We start from the raw sequence: 20,951 nt of genomic DNA, 5'->3' as shown, positions 1-20,951 counted from the left end.
GCTCCATTTATTTATTTATTTATTTTATTTATTTATTTTTCATATTTATATACCGCCCTATCTCCCTAAGGACTCAGGGCGGTTCACAGGCAATTAAAATACATATAAATACAGATTAAAAAACAACGATTAAAAAACTTATTCTATTGCCAAATTGTTAAAAACAATATAAATAGTAAAAAAAACCTTAAAACCAATAACTTTAAAATCTAATCCAGTCTTAATTTACATAATTTACATAAATGATGGGTGCGTGCACCTGCCACTCACGTGGAATATCCCATCTCCTCCTTGCCAGTCCGCCAAGCTCAAAAAGTTTGGGGACTGTTGTAATAAAGTGATAAAAACTAATACTTTTTTTTTTAGTATGTTAGAGCAGCACCCATTTGAATGACTATTTCTGTAGTTTTGTGGGACTTAAAAAGCAATTTCACCCTTAAAAATCCAACCAACAGTATCAAAACCCAGTGGTTGCCATGTAGGCATAAATCAAAAATGTAGTTCCTCCAGATTCTGAAAAGTTACCCATCTCTGTCTAAGAAGAATGCTTGTCTTTCAGAGAAAAGAAATTATGAAACATTTTGTTTATTGCTTTTTTAGCTTGCTAACTTACACTTCAGTTGGCATAGATTATTCTCTGCTGCTGGCACTAATTCAAGGAACTTACTTTTAGATTATTATTTAGGGAAAAAAAGTAATTGAAACATCTGAAGAAAACATTCCTAGCAACAGTAAAAAACAACAACAACCCAACTCTGTATACTGTGTATGTAATACAATTTCACAATCTTATGAATATGTATCAGAAATATTCATTTTATATTTGTGCATGTATATCACTGTGAAGGTGTCAGTGGAAAAGTATATGAATGAAATATAGATGGACAGCATAGTTTACAGCTTATCCTATGATGGAGGAACAAACAAATCTTTATTCTCTGCCTCAGTTGCATTAGCACAACATGTCCAGCTGCATTGTTTTGGAGAGGTGAGTTATTACATTCCAAATATCAAGTTAACAATAAAAATTTCCACAAATGCATAATGACATGCTTTGAACATATTTTACTAATATGTAATACATATATACATACTTCCAATAAGTATTGGTCTGATTGTTGAATTTATTTGTATGTTTAATGTTTATAGTTGAATTTCAATTGGAACTATCTGAGGCCAAGTACAAAATTGTGGTAAGAGCTAAGGCCAATAAATTTAATAAGTAAATAAATAATAAAATGCAGGGAAAACACTCCTTGGATCATCCATCTTGGCTATTAGTCTAAGTTTTAACTGCTATGCTCCATCATTGTAGTTGTTCCTTTATTTCTCAAGTTTCTATACAGCCCTTCACACTTACGTATTATTGTGACAGTTCTCTTTTATAGTACTAAATATTCTGATCAGATTAGTTTGCTTTATGATATCCTGCTTTCAGATTAATGGAAGGCACAGAGGGCTAACATTTATTTTAAAAATAAAATAACTGACTAAATATGTTCTCATGCCCCAATATTTAACTTTTTTGTGTACCCATCTTTGCCTGAGATTGACAGGAATCACATTTTCTAGTTTTCCTTTGCATTCACATAGATTCATAATCATAAGAATCATAAGTGGACCAGTTTATTTTCTTCTGCATGGCTAGTCCTATTTGTGTGAATGAGTAAATAAAAAAGCACATTGCTTAAACATAAAGTTGGGATTTGTAGATTTTAAATAAATGAAAATTGATATACAAGAGTAAATTTAGGTTAAGAATTATTTGAAAAGGGAACAAGAAGCCAAGATCCTGATTTTGGATTAAGCATTAAGGTTTAGTGGTTTGTTTTAACAATGGACATCAGAGAGAAGAGTCAAACAGGAATGCTCCAGTTGGACAGCTTATACAAGTAATGGTTCCAATTTTGCAATACATTACACAAAAATATAGTAAATGAACTTGTGTATCTGCTTTCCTATATGTCCTGTAAAACCCATGTAAACGAAAATATTTTTCTTAAGAAATATTTTATGAGTAGGAAACAATATATACAATATATATATATACATATGTCTGAAAAAGCATACTTTTCAGAGCTAATGATGATTTTTGCCTTTCATATGTGAACATTTATATTCCAAAACATAGTCAGATGCTGTTGTTCTCAAAACTGTGTACAGGAGGTCCTTGCTTAATGACTGGTTGCTTAGTGACCAATCAAAATTACAACATAATTCTCAAAAGGTGCTTGACCTGGTTCCACAATTCCAATGGTGGCATCCCCTTCTCCAGCAGTCACATAATCACATTTCAGCTGGATTGCCTTTTATAGCCAGTTGCAGCAGTCTGCAATAAATCATGTTCTGCCTTTTATGACATTGTTGTTGTTTTTTTTGCTGGAAACCAGGCTATTTGGTCAGTTTCCAACATGGGGAATGAATTGATTCACTTAACAACCACAGTGTTAAGCTTAAAACACACCTATTTATCTGCGCAAGACTGGACTAGTTTTTAAATTTTATAGGGGTTTTAATTGGTTTTAATATTTATACTATTTTTAATAATTTGGCTTTTTGAATAAGTTTCTTAATGGTTTTCTTAATTTGTATATATATGTTTTTTATTTGCCTGTGAACCGCCCTGAGTCCTTCGGGAGATAGGGCGGTATACAAATACGAATAATAAATAAATAAATAAATAAATAAACTATGGTGATTGCTTAAGTGCTATATAGAAGATAATAAAATTGAGTCGGTCACATGAGTGTCTTGACTTAATGACCATCATGACTTATGATGGAATTTCCCGAGTTACAACTGTAAGTTGAGGACTAATTGTATTAGCAAATACATTTAAATCTGGATTTACTTGTGTCGATCAGATTTTTAAAAACCCTTAGAACTCTTGAAATCAATACTCAGAGATTTTTAACACTATTATGGTAACATCATTTTAATATTATATTTCTTCTAGTTAGCCTTCCCGAAACAGTGGCATAGACTGATTTTAGTGGATTTTGTCCTTGAATGCACGACAACTTTGTTCAGTAATCTTCCAGTCAGCAGGATCAACACAATTATAGGAAGTGAACTCCAACATATCTGAGAGGCACCACGTTGGAAATGATGCTTTTAAGTTACAGCTGTCATTTCTTGTGAATAATCATTGTTTCCATTGTTTCTTAGCAGATATGTGGGGAACAAATCTATTTCTGGATACAAAAGCATGTGATGGCTATCAATCTAGACCATCAGTTCATCGTAGCAGCTTCAGCTATGCTGCTACATTGATTTTTGCCATTTAACCTTTTTCGTTAATCAAATCCTCTGTCAAAATCTACTGACCAGTCAGCTATCTGTCTCATTCAGGGAATGAAATGTTTTGCTGGGACTTTGAAACAGAACAGCAATATCTGTAGTTTGGTTTGAAAGGTTTAAATACATTTGTGGTGTGGTCTTGCTTCTACTGAGGCAATGAATAAAACATAATTTCTTGCAAAATGAAAATATAAAACTTATTATTTTGGCTGCCCGCTTATTGTAAGCTGACCAGACGTCCCGCTTTTGGCGGGACAGTCCCGCTTTTGGCAAATTTGTCCCGCGTCCCACTGCGTTTTTAAAAAGCCCCGCTTTTTCCTGCAGAGGCAACAACTTTCAAGACACGTGGACTTCAACTCCCAGGATTCCCAGCCACGGCTTCCCGTGCTGCACTGCGATTGGCTCCCTCTGGCCGCCTTTCAAAAAGAGAGCTTTGCCATTGGTTGCGCAGACGGGGCACGCTGGCAATTGGGCGTTGCTAGGGAGACGGAGGCATGTTCCTGCTCCGCCCAGGCCCCGTTCGACTCTCCTGGCAGATGAAGTTCCCTCAAGCCAAGCCCGTCCCGACGGCGGGGAGCAGCCGAGCCCTCATAGCAAGGTGGGTGCGTGGGAAGGCCCGGGGGTGTCACTCGGTTCCCGCAGGAGGAGGAAGGTCTCCGTGCCTGGACTGGGCTGCGAAGCGTGTGTCAATCGCCTCGGCCTGCTGTCCACCCAGCAGGACTGTCCTGCGGCCGCCTCCCACCCATGCATCACCAGCCTACCCTAACCCATCTGGACAAAGAGTGATGGAGAGAAAGAGGGGGGCAGAAAATGATGGAGAGAAAGAGAGATGAAGATAGAAGGGGGAGAAAGATGAAGGAGAGAAAGGGGGGGAGAAAGATGAAGGAGAGAAAGAGAGGAGGAGAAAGAGAGATTAAGGAGAGAAAGATGGAGAGAAAATGAAGGAGAGAAAGAGAGATGAAGGATAGAAGGAGAAAGATGAAGACGAGAAAGAGGGGAGAAAGAAGGAAGGAGAAAGAGAGATTAAGGAGAGAAAGATTGAGAGAAAGAGAGGGAGGGAGAAAGAGATTAAGGAGAGAAAGAGAGAAAGGTGGAGAAAGAGATGGAGAGAAAGAGGGAGGGAGAATGGATTTGTTCTGGTAATTGGTTTAACAAGCATGGCACTGAAAAAGTGACTTATGACTGTTTTTTCACACTTAAGAACATTGCAGCAAACAGTCATTAGGGCAAAGAAGCTATGTCACATGACCACCTGGACATGCCCACCCAGTCACATGAAGCACCGCAGTTGTGACATGAGTGACATGGTTATTAAAAATGCTGCAATAGGGATAAATGATGACCAGTCATAAGTGTGAGGACTGATCAATGTGAGAACCTGTCAGAAATTACTTTTTTCAGTCCTCTGGGTAGTCCCTATGTGCATAGGGACTACCCAGACGGCTGAAAAAAGTGATTTCTGACAGGTTCTCACACTTTTGACCAGTCCTCACACTTATGACCAGTCATCATTTATCCCTGTTGCAGCATTTTGTGCGTAGGGACTACTCGGAGGACTGAAAAAAGTGATTTCTGACAGGTTCTCACACTTTTGACCAGTCCTCACACTTATGACCAGTCATCATTTATCCCTGTTGCAGCATTTTGTGCGTAGGGACTACTCGGAGGACTGAAAAAGTTATTTTTGACCTGTCCTCACACTTTTGACTGGTCCTCACACCTACAGCTGTCCTCACACTTTACATTTTGCACCCTAACTTGTAACCGTGATGAAGAGAAGCAGTTGTGAAATAAGTGACATGGTGGTTAAAAATGCTGCAATGGGCATAAATGTGAGGATGGTCATAAGTGCGAGGACCGGTCAGAAATTACTTTTTTTAGTCCTCTGAGTAGTTTCTATGCCCATAACCAGGGCCACCCGGTCACATGAGCAGCTAGCATTGCCCACCCAGTCACATGACCACCAAGCCACACCCCAAAATAAGCCACGCCCACAGAACCGATACTAAAAAAATTTAGAACACCCACCCCCCCCCGGGTCAATGGTGTCCCACTTTACCAATGTTAAAATCTGGTCACTATAGCTTATTGGAATAACAAACCGCTTTTTCTACCATACGTGATGCGACACTAGATTTCCAAACAAATGTTAGAAGAAATTAACAGAGTAGTGGTGAATTTATCAGAACCACCAGAAATTGTAGCAATTCTGTTTCATGTCCAAGACTGTAGATATCAATTGTTAGCCATAGAAATGTATACATGTATCCATTAATTAAAAAGGGTTATTTAAAAATATTCATAAGCTTTTAAATGTTTAGGTTCTTTAAAGCAGGGGTCTCCAACCTTGGCAGCTTTAAGACTTGTGGGTTTCAACTCCCAGAATTCTCCAGATACCATGGGAAGTCTACCAGTCTTAAAGTTGCCAAGGTTGGAGTCCCTTGCTTTAAAGGATAACTTTAATATATTTCCTCTATCAGGTAGCTGTTATACTTTTAAAGCTATAGATTATAAAGAGTATAAAACTATAGAAGCTGCACATTAGGGAAAATTGGAATTATTAAGGACAAAATTAACTCTTGTACATTGTATTTTTCTGTTATTAAAAGAAGGTTCATAAGAAGTGCAACATGCTAAACATGCATATACATATGTATTAATGGAAAATTACAAAATGGTTACTTACTTTTCAGTATTATTATTTTGCTCCTCCGTTAATGCTGCCTACCTTTCAGTATTATTATTTTGCTCATCTATTGATGCTATATCTGAGGAGATTACAAACAATAAGAGGAAAGTATTTTTTACAAAGTAGAATTCATTTGCCATTAGTAAAGACAGTTGACTGTCTTTAATTTAGATTGTTTAAAGGAAACTAGATTGTTTCATGAACAATAGGGCTATTAGAAAGTCTTACCTTAGTGAATATTTATTAGCAGATACTTTCAGTCATTAAAGAAGTCATCTAGTCTCAGAGAAATGTATAGTTCACATTTATGGTGGAGGAAGTACATTTTCTGGAATTTCTAACATTGTCATTGAGACAAGAACGAAATATCAAAGGGCTGTAGCTGCTGCAGCTGTTCTAATAATGACTTTTGTAGATTCTGTCTCATCTCTTAGGCTAACTAGCCCATCTAGTCTGACATTTGATTCTGAAACAGGAACAAGTGATTGGTGACTTGATCAATGCTTAGTGGAGTTAAGCAGTGGATTGAGTCTTTATGCTTGGTTTCTAAGCAACAACTTTCATTGAAGTATGTTGGGAATAAGAGGAAGCAATCAAATTCTCAAAGTTCACTTCTGGGCTTGGAAGTAAATCATAGGTTTCTGGACCCTTAACCCTTATTTAACTGTCTAGACTTGATAGACAGTTTTCAGACATGACTCATAAGATGAGAATTTTTAGTGCAAATAAGAATACAACAATCCCCCAAAGCAAATCAAACAGGTTTACAGACTTCTATGACTGTGAATCAGCATTTCAAGTATAAGCTTCTTTCTCCTGCTCTTCCAAATTAACGGATATTATTTGGGTCACTTGTTGTCCTAGGGAAATAATTGAGATGTGTTTATGAATCCCACTCTCTCATTGGAAAACATGAATAATGTTGCTAGGTAAAGGGTGATGGAAACAAATTGGAGAACTGGATTCTTAGGGTGACATAGATTAAAGATTAATTCAGGAACAGGAACTGAGAAACCGAGTTATAGAAGGAGAATCTTAGAGAAGTAAGTGAAGGGATAGGCAAGAGCAAATTAAGACTCCAAAAAAGAGACCATCAGAAAGGATGAAGGGAAAAATCATAGTGGCAAAGCATGGAAAAGAGTCAATCTTGTGAAGAAGAAAAAAAATGGGTCCAGAAGACAGCCAAAAGAAATACCAGTTGGATTATGAGAAAACAGTGGGGAGACAGGTTTCTCTGCAAACTGGATTGTATGTGTAGCACCAATTTGGGACCAAATGGAAACTGGGAAGAGAAAGACCTTGGAGGAATCAAAGTAAAACAAGACCAAATTCAGAAAAGTTAAGAGGACAAGAAAAAGCTGGGAAAGGACTAGAAGGGGCAAGAAGGAAGAAAGAAATGGGAAGATTGGAGAAAAGAGTGAAAAAAGAAGGAAGAAGTGAGGTGGTCGAAGGTCTAAAAATGGAAAAAACTAAGAGGTGGGGAAAAAACCAAAGGGGAATGGCAAAAGGCTCAAATCAGCAATCCAAAGTGAAGGAACTGCTTTGCTGCTTATGTTGTTATTTTTACAAACATTTTCTTTGAATAAAGAAAGGTGAGGTTTGTATTCTTCCGTTCCCTGGTCAAAACGTTTGCTACTTGCACATAAGCTGAGTCAGTGTAAGTATATATCCAATGGCTGGGTTTGTTTGGTTTTTGATTAGCATATTGTGTGAATCCAGCCATCATGGTAGGGTTATAGCCCAGTGGGTAATATCTGTTTCCCACACTTTATTTAGCTAAATGGGTGAACCTACCCAGTGAAAGTTAATTCTGAACAGGCGTGTATCTGCTGCCAAAGGATCTGAACAAATCACTATCTCTAGTGCAGCATGTCAAGCAAAGTTGTTAAAAACTTAATAAAACTTGAATTCATCTGAAATGAGCATATGCTGAAAGGAAGAAGGGAGGAATAAGGCGGGAGGGTGGAAAGAAGGGAGAAAGGAAAGAAGGGAGAAAGGAAAGAAGGGAGGAAGGGAGATATCTGATGCTCGTTGCTAGCTTCCCTCAATAGAGAAGTCATCATGAAGTTAGAAGTCACTCCCATTGATTTTTGCCCACCCATGGTCATTTGGTTTCTCTATTTAGATAAGGAAGTATCTTTGAATTCATGACTGGAAAGTCTAGTCATTGTTATTAGTTAGGACATTGCATCATACACTATTGTCATTCATTTAGGGTTATTATAATACATGTTTTACTGAAGAATGGCATGAAGAATACCTCACTCTGTTATAGGCATGAATTTAGGTATTCATATATAATTTTGAATAAAAGCAGAACGTCCACAATCAAAATGATGTGCTTAATAATCTTGGATAATCAAAAGTACCACCTGCTAAATAAAAAAAAAGACAAATCAAAGCAGAACATACATTGTAAGCAAGAAACATGAAACAAATGGGATATCGTGAGGGCTGATGATGTCTGTGAACAAGATTATAATGGGTTAGATGAACAGAAGCAGAAGACAAGATTGGCAGTGCATGAGACGGATAGGGCGAGTACTGAAATGTACCTGCAATAATTGTGTAATGTGACAACAGACAGGATGGCTTGGAGAGTTTTATCTGCAGTCATTAGAGGCTGACTGCATCTCCATGGAGCATTACAACTATTGTTTCGGCAAGTGGTAACACATGTCTGACTTGGCTGTGCATAGATGAGGGAAAAAACCTCACCAATGGTTAGGAATTGGCCTCCTGGGTTGTAAGCTTGACTACGAGATTTTGAGAAATGAGAAGAATAGTATCCTGGATATTAGGACTAGATTCAGGAAATATGTGACATCAATGTATGAAAAGGCAATCTTTTTTTATCAAAGCAAAAAACAACAACAAATGGTGCAATGTGTTTCTGTTTGACATAGATTTCATTTACAATACCAGTCCATATTTCAGTGTTACCTCCAGACAAAACTGAAAAAACTCCTGCATATATTCCTGGAGAGAGTCAGTTAGTCACTGTTTATAACCTGGACTATAAGCATCAATAATATGAGACAACTTTACAGATTCGTATAACTGCAAATATTTTGGGTAATCATTTAGGCATCTTTCAGCCATCATGTACAATTAGTTGCAAGGCTAATTCTTATTCCATGTTAGATTCTTCTTAGCCTATCAGCAATAATAATTGCTGAATAATAGCATATAGCTTACATTTATTTACATCTGTCACATTTATTTATTTAGGAGCACTTCTGTTTCAATCATTTAGCACATTTTCCCCCCAAAATATGTGCACGGAATTTGTCATTGCTATTGTTGCATTTTTCTGACCTATTTTCTCTTTGTTCCTTTTTATTATGCAATTCTTTTCTCATTTTTCTCTCTATTTGCTTAAAAGTGCTGCAAAACAAAACAAAAAATAGCTTTCATAAAAAGAGCAGGTGTTATTATTGGATTTTCCCACTGTGGAAAGAAACCCATCAGAAATTAAAACACATTACAAACATTCCAAAACCTTGATGATCTTACATATGTTATGTTTAGTCTATTTATTTGTTTTACATATGAAAAAGCAGAAATTATATTCCCTGGCCTAGAGGTTGATTCAATGGGCTATGAAACTTAGTTTAAGATACTTGCAATGCACAGTGAATTAATTAAAATTCCTCTTACATTGAAATCTAAATCTTTGTGTTTAAGAGGATGGTGCAGAATGATGGTATAACTATCAGACATTCCATTTAACAACTGGAAAAAATAATAATTAAAATATTCAATAGGTTTCTACATTCTAAAAATTGTCTTGCAGGGAAACTCAAAGAATCTGTTTGATGGATCTAAATACAGCCACGTTACATCTTTGATAAAGAAGAGCAACCAAAATAGCTTTGGGGAAGTGCTATGGGGTTTTTTTAAGCTCTTTGCAGCAACAAATTCTTCAACCAAGATCCAATTATCAAAATTCATTATTGGTGACACTTAATGAGCTGTAAAGATCACACTTTTTAAAAATCCTGTAGCAGGACATAGAACTTTCATCAGCCATTTAAAATTTATAGGAAGTATCAGAGTTGTCCAATACTAAAATGTTGACGTTTGTTTGATCCATCCATCCTTCATTTCTGACTTATATCCTTGGATCATTAGAATCTTCTAATTAGAGAGAAATAAGTTAGATAAGATAATTTACAGCCACAGCTGCACTTTTTTTCATTTGTTGGGAGACTGTGTACCAAAACAGGACCAAGTGTTATCATGATATTGGTGGAATGAGCAGCACTTCAAAGGAAGGCTTTAGACATGAAACAGATTAAGATTCCCATTTTTCTACTTAAACCATTCTAAAACCCAAAAATAGACAAAAGTCCATCCCCCCCAAAGGCACATTCAAATATTTTTGATTCCTTGAATAAATAAGGATTTGAAGCCCGCAGAATGCACAGTACAGCATAGTGACTATTAGAAGGCAGAATGAAGGGAAATACAAGTAGAAAATATCATATGGCAAGTATTAGAATTAAAAAGATATGATGAACTGAGTACCAGTAAGTTAACACAAGTTGACTGTTCTCAACAGTGAGGCATCCAAATATTTATTTATTTATTTATTTATTTATTTATTTAAATTTTTATACCGCCCTTCTCCCGAAGGACTCAGGGCGGTGTACAGCCAGGATAAAAAACAGTAAATATACAAAGTTAAAAATATCAATTTAAAATACCTATTCAATAGTGGCCGAATTAAAACCGTCAGATTGACCAACCTAAAATACCCCATATAAAATTACAAAAGATTAAAAAATTTAAAATTTAAAAATTTAAAAATCAGTCCAGTCCCGCTTGAACAAATAAATGAGTTTTTAATTCCCGGCGGAAGGTCCGAAGGTCAGATATTAAACGCAAACCGGGGGGAAGGTCGTTCCAGAGAGTTGGTGCTCCAACAGAGAAGGCCCTTCCCCTGGGGGCCGCCAGCCGACACTGCTTGGCGGACGGCACCCTGAGGAGACCCTCTCTGTGAGAGCGTACGGGTCGATGGGAGGCATACGGTAACAGCAGGCGGTCCCGTAAGTACCCGGGCCCTAAGCCATGGAGCGCTTTAAAGGTGGTAACCAAAACCTTGAAGCGCACCCGAAAGACCACAGGTAGCCAGTGCAGACTGCGCAGGAGCAGTGTTACCCGGGAGCAACGAGGAGCTCCCTCGATCACCCGCACAGCTGCATTCTGGACTAACTGGAGTCCCCGGGTGCACTTCAGGGGTAGCCCCATGTAGAGAGCATTGCAATAATCCAGACGGGAAGTGACGAGAGCATGAGTGACCGTGCATAAGGCATCCCGGTCCAGAAAGGGACGCAACTGACGGACCAGGCAAACCTGGTAAAAGGCTCTCCTGGAGACGGCCGCCAAATGATCTGTAAATGACAGCCGTCCATCCAGGAGAACGCCTAAGTTGCGTACCCTCTCTGTTGGGGCCAGTGACTCGCCCCCAACAGACAGCCGCGGTTGCAGCTGACTGTACCGGGGTGCCGGCATCCACAGCCACTCCGTCTTGGATGGATTGAGTCTGAGTCTGTTTCTCCCCATCTAGACCCGTACGGCCTCCAGGCAATGAGACAGCAGTTCGACAGCTTCGTTGGGGTGGCCCGGGGTGGAAAAGTACAGCTGAGTGTCATCAGCGTACAGCTGATAACTCACCCCGAAGCCACTGATGACCTCGCTGGCGGCTTCATGTAGATGTTGAACAGGAGAGGCGAGAGAATCGACCCCTGCGGCACCCCACAAGTAAGGCGCCTCGCGGTCGATCTCTGCCCCCCTGTCAACACCGTCTGCGACCAGTCAGAGAGATAGGAGGAGAACCACCGATAAACGGTGCCTCCCACTCCCAACCCCTCCAACCGGCGCAGCAGGATACCATGGTCGATGGTATCAAAAGCCGATGAAAGATCCAACAGGACCAGGGCAGAGGAACAACCCCTATCCCTGGCCCTCCAGAGGTCATCCACCAACGCGACCAAAGCTGTCTCCGTGCTGTACCCGGACCGGAAGCCGGACTGGAACGGGTCTAGATAGACGGCTTCATCTATCTGGGGAAGCTGCCATGCCACCACACTCTCTACAACCTTCGCCACAAAGCGAAGGTTGGAGACTGGACGGTAATTACCCAAAATAGCTGGGTCCAGGGAAGGCTTCTTGAGGAGGGGTCTCACCACCGCCTCTTTCAAGGCAATATGCTGGGTGTGTGCATTTTTACCTATTTAAATTTAGAATACTTGACTGTAAATGGTGCTACCATGTATGATAGTTATGGTATGATAGTCAGGTATACTGTATGTTTCTGTTGTTATTCAGTGTCCATGTCTTGCCAACTTCAGAGTAGAAAAAGCATGTGTAATATTCTTAGTTGAAACCTAGTATTTTGGTTTGTTAGGTTACTCAATTTTTGGCTGAGAATAGGTTACTCAGTTTTATAGTCCTGTTCACAGAAGCCTAATGTGTTGCTATATAACACAAATCGGGCACATGTGTTTTGAAGGATTTTAATTTGTGCTGACCCACTTAATGAGGAAGCAAAGTAGCAAAGATCACAGACATTTGACTTGAGAAGGCTTGAGTCTTCATAACTCTTGTATTAGAAACAAACCCCAAATATAACTTAATCAAAATCATGAATAAGAATAGCTATATTGAATCAGGACGAAAGTTCAAGGAGGTTGCTACAGAAAGTGTCCAAGTGAGACTTAAGATTTTTGTAGGTCTAGACCGCAAAAATAAGAGTTAAAGCAACTGTACCGACTCTGTCACTTTTCACGATTCAGTGGTTTTCTGCATATCTGTTGCTCAGGTATTGTAATGCTAGCTTTTTGGTCCTTATCTTGTTCATTTTTTTTGAAAATATAGTCACTTTGTGTGTTGTGCAGTAGTATGTGGGATTTGTTTCTGTGCATGTATGAGTGTGTGTGTGTGTGTGTGTGTGAGAGAGAGAGAGAAAAAACTTTAGTCTTATCTCTCTTAGAGAATATTGGAAGCATTATTTTTCTTTCCTGAAGTTTAGACTGGTGATTACAATTTTTTTCAAAAATTCAACTGAATAGGTAGACTATATTGTCTCAGTAAATATGCTCTTTCAGGTGACATTGTAACACTGCATTTTTACAGAAACAAAAAGGAAAAAGAAAACTATCAAGATATAAATGTCAGAGAAATATTTTTGAACTTACGTATCATGGGAGAAATGGTACAAATGGATTGAAAACAGAAAAATAAAACAGACTCAGATATAATAGAATTTGATGAAGTAAAATGTATAGAATATAAGAACTTTGTAGTGATATGTCATGTAAATGATCACAGTTCTGCACAAAAATTTTTTTTTATTTTTGTATTTTGTATTTATGTTTTTGTTCTTTGTTTGTTTAAAAATTAATAAAATATGTTTTTTTAAAAATATTTTTGAACTATTTATACTGGACAATATATATAGCATTTTATTAGAGATAGGAATACGGCTTAATAAAAAAATATAAGGTTGACTTTTTTTCTATTCTGAAGTTACGTTTCCTTTACTTAATTATTTTAATGTTAAGATTTTTTTTCCAAGCTTGGAGATCATGTGAAATATTCTCAAATAATTATTCTTTGGTGCATTCGAATAGTATTTAGTACTTTATCACTGCCATTCTCATGGCACCCAAGGTGCTTCCAGGGTGAAAGGATTAACTTTCATGGGGGGATGCCCAGTTGGGAGTTCCTTTCATGTCCGTGGCAGGAACTGAAGTGAATAATGGGAGCTCACCCCGTCCCACAGGCAGCACTCAGGTCTCAAACATGGGCTGGCTACTTGTTAACTTTGTGTCCTAACCGCGTGAGCCACCATATCACTGCCACTGGACAATAAGTATTAATGTCTGTACTTAGTATTCTTCATTTTCAGCAGTGGTATATATCTGTATTGTATTATTTACTGATAAAATCAAAGTTCTGAGTTAGGATTAAGTTTATAATTTATTTGCAATTAAATTTTCATTTTATTATTATTAATGATTAACTATTCTATTAACTATTCAGTTCGTATCCAGAATATAAAGGCATGTCCTTAAGGCTCCTATGCTTTAGAGAGCAACTAACAGAATGAAAGGCAATTTTCCCTTACTCAGTTCAATATTCTTAACCTAAGACTTAGATAAGAGATTAGGTTAGTCTAAGATAATGTATGGTGGGTTTCAAATTTTTTTACTGCCGGTTCTGTGGGTGTGGCTTTGTGGGTATGGCAGAGGAAGGATACTGCAAAATGCCCATTTCCTCCTGATCAGCTGGGATTTGGGAGGCAAAGAAGAGATGGGGGCAGAACCAGTCACAATTTTTACTACCGATTCTTCAAACGGCTCAAAATTTCTGCTACCAGTTCTCTAGAACTGGTCAGAACCTGCTGAAACCCATGTCTGGTATGCCCCTACTACTGAGTTAAACGTCACTAAGAATAAAGCTACTATTGCATGCATTGAGAACTGCCACATAAATGTTTCAAAGGATTCCAAGTAGTTTTGCTTTTTTTTTTTTTTTGAGCAACATGAACAGTAAATTTACCAAAGAAAAATAAATGTAACTGACCATATGGTATCCTTTTATATATTTGGTATGTGTTTTATTTGGTATCATTAACTTTATTTTTTCTTTATTTTTTCTTTTCTCTGTTGCAGCTCCTTCAGGCTAGAAGGTATCTTAATATTTGACGACACAATAACCAGTTCTCCTATGACAGATTTGACAGTGCAACCTCTTTCAGGCAATACTAAATAATAACAACATGGACTCTTCTTAGAGCACGAGCACCCTTGAGCCTGAGCACAACTGATATCTGGTGCCATCTGCATTACTACACCGGCCTCATTTAACAGCTATGAGCTGAGTCCTGACAAAAGCCACAGCCTTAAGTACCATGCACTCTGACAGAAGAAACAAGTCAGTTACTTTTCTGACCCATCGCAGAAACAACAATTGCCGAACAGCATTCCTGTGATCCAGCCAAATGTGTTAAACAGATGTAGCAAAATGAAAGTTGGAAGCACTTAAATGGATCAGGCGATGCCAGTGCATATTGGGTGGAAGAGAAGGCTATTATTGTCTCCTGTGCAAATTCAAAGCCATAGAAGAGAGACAGTTGATGCTAAAATGCTTGGAAAAAGGTTGTTTCCTGTCCTTTGCTGAAACAATTCAACTGTTACAGCATGCATCTCAATGCACTTCTAATATTTGCACTGTCACTTTCATTCAGGGGAATGATGTAAGCCATCATTTGCACAGATGGCCACATGAAATTTTAGCCAACAAGAAGATGTATGTTGAGAGTTTGAGAGCAAAAAATTAAATAAATAAATTAAATTTGTGTACAAAAATGAAGAAATGTCCCTCCATCACTTTGCAGCTGGATTCTTTGAAAAAACAAATACTTGCTCCTTAGAACTGAGATAAAAATAATGTTAACAAGAAAGCATCAACAAGCTAACACTGATTTTAGAATCAATCTAATTTTAATACATTTTTGTATCAGTATAACAACAAAGAAATTGATCAAGATAACTGGTATGTTCCTAATGAATACCGACAGAAACCTCCCAATTACTATAAAGGGAGAAAACATGTTTGTATTACGTATTTGACACATGACATTTTTATAGCTAAAAATCTGTTCTTCATGGAAAATGTATCAGATAAATAGGCATTTTCAGTTTATTTTTCTAAATAAATGTGTTTGTATCATTTGCATTTACTTATTTTTGCTGATTTTCATTAGTTGACCACTATTCCCTCTTTCACTAAAAAGGGAAACATAAAGACAAGAACCAAAACATAGATTTTGCCATGCTAAAATCAGAATGATTTGCAGACTGAAAGCTTTAATATAAAATGTTGTTTGTAGAATTATAAAGTATATTTCTATGGTAAATACATATGGAAAGTAAGAAAGTCTGTATTTTAATCTTTACTTTCAATACATAGGTTATTTTTTACTATTCCAAGGAAGTATTTAGTTAGCATAGTTTATTGGGGAGTCTTAGATATGATTAATTATGTTTGCTATAGTTTATAATGAAGCTATATGTACACAAGACAAGACATGATCCAGTACCTGATCTCTGCATGGTCAAAGGATCTGAGGGTAGTATATAACGCAGTTAGTGCTAGTATCCATTTCCAGAAATAATTTCGATATATTAGGCCACACATGGGACACATTAATAAAATTATTAATCCAGTGTTCTGGCTTTTAGTTAGCTAGGATAGCCTTTGTATGCAGGTGATCCAGATTGTAGGATTGTGTGGCATTTTGAATGGAGCTGGAAGATAAATGATATATCGATGGGCATCCACAGAAACTTCCCGCTTTTGTCAATGACCAAAGCAACAGAGAGTTTGCCTTTTGGAGCATGTATATGGTATCAAGGAAATACAAAAAGGATCACCTCAGCTTTGAAAGTTTTGGGGTCATACAAATTGTTCAGTTTCCAGTATAAGCTGTTCTGTCCCCACTGTTTCTCCTTCGCAAGAAGATCCCATTCAATTCCTTAGCTGTAATCCAAAAAACGGACCAGTATGTAGTATCATACCTACACTTTCTGCTTATAAATGAAGGGCTGGATTTGATCCCCAATTTGTGTTTTATTTTGAAGAAGACAATAGAATCATTGCATTGCATTGAATGTTTTTGGTTTTTTTTAATCCAAATCTTGAAAATCTTACAACGGATTTCAGGCTACTTTACAATTGCCCTTTTTCTTCATTGGAAGAGGCAAGGTTAAAGGCAAGTTAATCCATCAAGGCGGCCATTTCATTTGACACAGAAAATTCTAGTATCAATTCCCAAATAATTTTTTTTAAAGTTAAATTGTAATGCCAAAAAAAAATAAATCTGTTACTTCAGATAGTATATTTTAAGCCTTGAATATTTATCTTCATACAATATTATTAAAACACACACACAAAAGCATGATATCGGAGAAGCCCTAAATTCTAAAAAAAGTCCACTTACTGCAAAAATAGAATGTAAGACTCTGTGGCAATGCAATTCAATGTTGTATATCTGGTTTTAGTTTTAGAAAATAAAATAACTTTCAATGTAGTCTGATTCTTAAACATAACACATGATACCATGCAATTCTTGCCTAGCAGGGATTTTTTTCATGCTGTAACTTACAGTTCTTATTACATGTCATTGTTGAATGAGTTACAATTTGGGGAATGAGAGAATGAGAAATTGAGTAAGATTGTCAAATACGATTTGCAAACAGGAAGAGTTGCTGTACTCATTCAGTGCAGTATTTTGTTATTAGTTCATAAATTCCTTTGATGCCAGAATTGTTTTGAATAAAATATATATTTTCCTTTTTTTCAGAGTTTTCTATTTTGTGTAATTTCCCACATACAAACACAGAGTGACACACAGAGAGAATAAATGACATTTAAAGTGCCTTTGGATACCAAGCATTTTTAAATCAACAATGATTTTAAATCAACAATACTAGGCATACAAGAATATCATTCAATTTAAGAAAATAGAAACAGTCTTTATTGAGTGGCACCATCTGGATGAGCCTGACCCCTGGTGACTATGTAGCTAATTTGCAGCAGTTCCAAGGACATTCCAGGTTCTTGATGCTGTCCATCTTACATTATGTGCTGTTTCTTCTGCTTCCCTCATCTTGTGAAATTCTAGTCTGCCATCTGTTTGAATCACATGCCCAAAGTATACATTTCTACTTGTTAAAAAAAACATGGACAAAGTTTTTAATCTAATAATCATTTTTTATTTGTATGAAGAGTTTCCATTTTTTGGAACTGTCTTAATTTTTATATACCCAAATATATTCATCCACAAATACAACTTCTCAAAGCGCAAACCATTTTTTTTATTTTCCATTACCTCAGAATTCTAATGATGTTGCTAATTGAACCCAATTCCATCCAAAACAAGACAGTTACCAATACCTACCGTATATACTCGAGTATAAGCCGAGTTTTTCAGCACGTTTTTTGTGCTGAAAAACGTCCCCTCGGCTTATACTCGGGTCTATACGGCTTATACTCCTGTTGTCTTTTAAGCCTCGGCTTATACTCGAGTATATACGGCTTATACTGAGTTTTTTTTCTTTTTCACATTTTACCGGACGGAAGCCCTGCCGGTGCAGTGAGAGGGCGGGGCGGGGGAGCCGCCAGCCTTCTCAGCTGAGGGAGGGAGGGTTTCCCCAACCGGTAGGTGCCTCATTTCCCACCCTCGGCTTATACTCGAGTCCCCAGTTTACCCCAGTTTTTGGGGTAAAATTGGGGACCTCGGCTTATACTCGGATCGGCTTATATTCGAGTATATACGGTATTTAAAATAGTCTTCCTTCCCCTTGTTATTTAAATTTATTACAGACTAGCAATGAGTCCAGACTATCAGTTCACAGCTGCTACAGTTTTAAGTCACACAAGGCTGGTAATGTGTAAGAGACTCCTAATTACTTTGAAGTGATTCCTAGCTTCAGTATTTCTCTGAGCAATGTGATAATAAATTGCGTGAGTGGTGTTTATAAGATAAATAGGTCTTTGAATGGCCAACATGGCATAGGAAATGTGAATTTCTGAATAAATAAAAAACTTAAATTCTACCTGGAAGCTCTCTTGCCCCCTAACTGAATTATAACAGGTTAATCAGTTGTTAGATCTAAAGTTGTTTCAGGAATTTCTTCTCCATTTTTTGATCACTCATTTAATCCTGATACAAAAGGTACTGATTTTGAGATACATTTCATAGGAATAGAAAGTTCTCAATGAATTTTTATGGGAGACGTGCAGGAATTTTGCACTCACTTCCATTATGGACTGAGCAGGGATTGTGTTTTATCTGATTGTGCAATCATCTGTACAGCAATTTGTAGCAGCCAATTTTCCCATCGCTCAGTAAAAAGTCAAGGGAACAAATTGAGGTTAAATCAAGAAATGGAGGCAGCTAAAAATGCTGCAAACTAATGAAAAGATAAGCTGCAGACAAAAACACACAATGTTCTCACCCATTTTCAATAATAAATAAAAACACAACTGAAAGGAATTTAGGAAAAATGTTTGCTTTTACAAAGAATAAACCAACTTTCACATAGCATTTATTTTTTTAAAAGACAGATTTAGGGCCATTGCTAATCACAAGCAATTTCAATGGTCAGATTTTCTTTAAAATGTGAATCTTATTTTTTCTGTATCTGCTTTTTTGTTTGCTTGTTTTCTGAGTGCTGGTAATTTTGTTAGAACAAACCACATGTCTGTTTCTTGTGCCAAGATAATTAAAGCACAAAAATAATAATGTTCTTGACTGATGTTTGCTGACTTTTCATCTGATAATCATTTTCAAGATAACAGTAATAATATTAAAAGTACAATTAAAACATTTGGAATAAAAACTACTAAAAAGGCATGACTCACAAAGCTTTCCAGAAAGCATTGGAGAAAACAGTCAAAGCACCATTTTCAAAACAGCATATTGCATAAACCAGTGGTAGTCAACCTGGTCCCTACTGCCCACTAGTGGGCGTTCCAGCTTTCATGTGGACGGTAGGGGTTTTGTCTGATACTGAAGCATTTTCCTTTTTTTTAATTTAATTGATTTTTTTTTAAAAAATCATAGCATTATTTAAAAACATTTTCATTAGGTTTTCATAAAATTCCCCATGACAATTTAAATTTCTGAAAATATATTATTTGTATCGCCTACGCATAAGTTTAGTTCATGTTATGTAGTGAAACTAAATGGCACTATAGTGCGACCACAAACAAAAGAGCCTCGTCCCAGAAAAGCTCGTGCATCTCCCCCCACACCACCCAGCTGTAACAGACAAGCAGAGCTGGTAGCTGGCGCCCCACCCAACACAATCCACGATGTGTGAGAGGCATGTGGAGATGATGATACACTTTATAAATCACCAATACTGTGGAATCGGTGGGCAGTTAGAAAATTTTACTACTAACAGAGATACAAAAGTGGGCGGTAGGTATAAAAAGGTTGACTACCCCTGGCATAAACTAATATTAATTTCATGAAAACAAGTGATTATATAGGCCATTGCATCATTGTTGGCTCAATTGAACACATAGATTTAGTTAGTAAACTTAGTAAATTTACAGGCTGCCCATCGCATATATGACTCTGGGTGACTCATAATAAAACAGTAAAAAAAAACAGTTAAAAACAACAACAAAATAAAACCAACACCTGAGAAGACTCAAACAAGCCCTGAGCTCATCCATGGTATCAAAGCCTCAGACTAAATGGCAAAGTTAGTGCCTTGCAAGAAGCCAGCAGGAAGGGTGTAAATCTAATTTCTGAGAGGATGTTGTTCCAAATGGTGGCACCAGGCCAGAAAAAATTCTCCAGTGTTCAATAGATGGCACTGCTTTGCAGATGGGACCCAGAGCATGTCATTCTTGTCAGATCTAATAGGGTGAAGACAGATGGTCCTGTAAGTTGTCCAGCCCTAATCTATGAAGTACCTTAAAAGACTTTAAATCAACAAATCAGCTGCATCCAGAAATGCACTTTATGAGGTGGAGGTTTATGTTCTGAGGTGGAGGTGTCGTACATGCTGAACAACAAGCATTCAAAACTGCCTGCACTGTTACATTTTGCACCATCTGAAGCTTCTAATGTACTTCCAGGGCAGCATTGTATAGAGTGTATTGCAGTAATCTATTTCTCCATGACAATCTGTCCTTCATTTAGTTTTTCAGGTCTTCCAAATCATACTCATCATCATTTTAACTAAAAGCAGAACCATGTCATGCACGTTCATATTGACGAATACTGTATTTGTTCTAACTAGTTATTTGTTTCAGTTCCAGAAAATTCTAAACAAATGACATCTTTGTATCCCATTAACGTCAGCTATGAACTACCTGCAGCTCTTGAGATGTTACTCAATACTTGCAATAATGAAAGTTGCAACAATAGTAA

The 20,951-nt window shown here is 37.3% G+C and overlaps 1 protein-coding gene across 5 annotated transcripts in view; it reads left to right on the top strand.

Moving 5' to 3' along the window:
• The window catches only part of PRR16 (proline rich 16), a 146,906-nt gene extending 129,550 nt beyond the window's left edge, over positions 1 to 17,356 (top strand). For all 5 annotated transcript variants that reach the window (XM_058168476.1, XM_058168473.1, XM_058168474.1 and 2 more), the window contains one exon: positions 14,671 to 17,356. The gene's annotated coding sequence lies outside the window, so the exon portion shown is untranslated. The remainder of the gene's footprint in view (positions 1 to 14,670) is intronic.
• Positions 17,357 to 20,951: the final 3,595 nt, after the last annotated feature.

Source organism: Ahaetulla prasina, chromosome 2 (genome assembly GCF_028640845.1).
Source record: "Ahaetulla prasina isolate Xishuangbanna chromosome 2, ASM2864084v1, whole genome shotgun sequence".
In the NCBI taxonomy this organism is placed as follows: Eukaryota; Metazoa; Chordata; class Lepidosauria; order Squamata; family Colubridae; genus Ahaetulla; species Ahaetulla prasina.
This window is presented reverse-complemented; position numbering and strand designations above follow the sequence as displayed.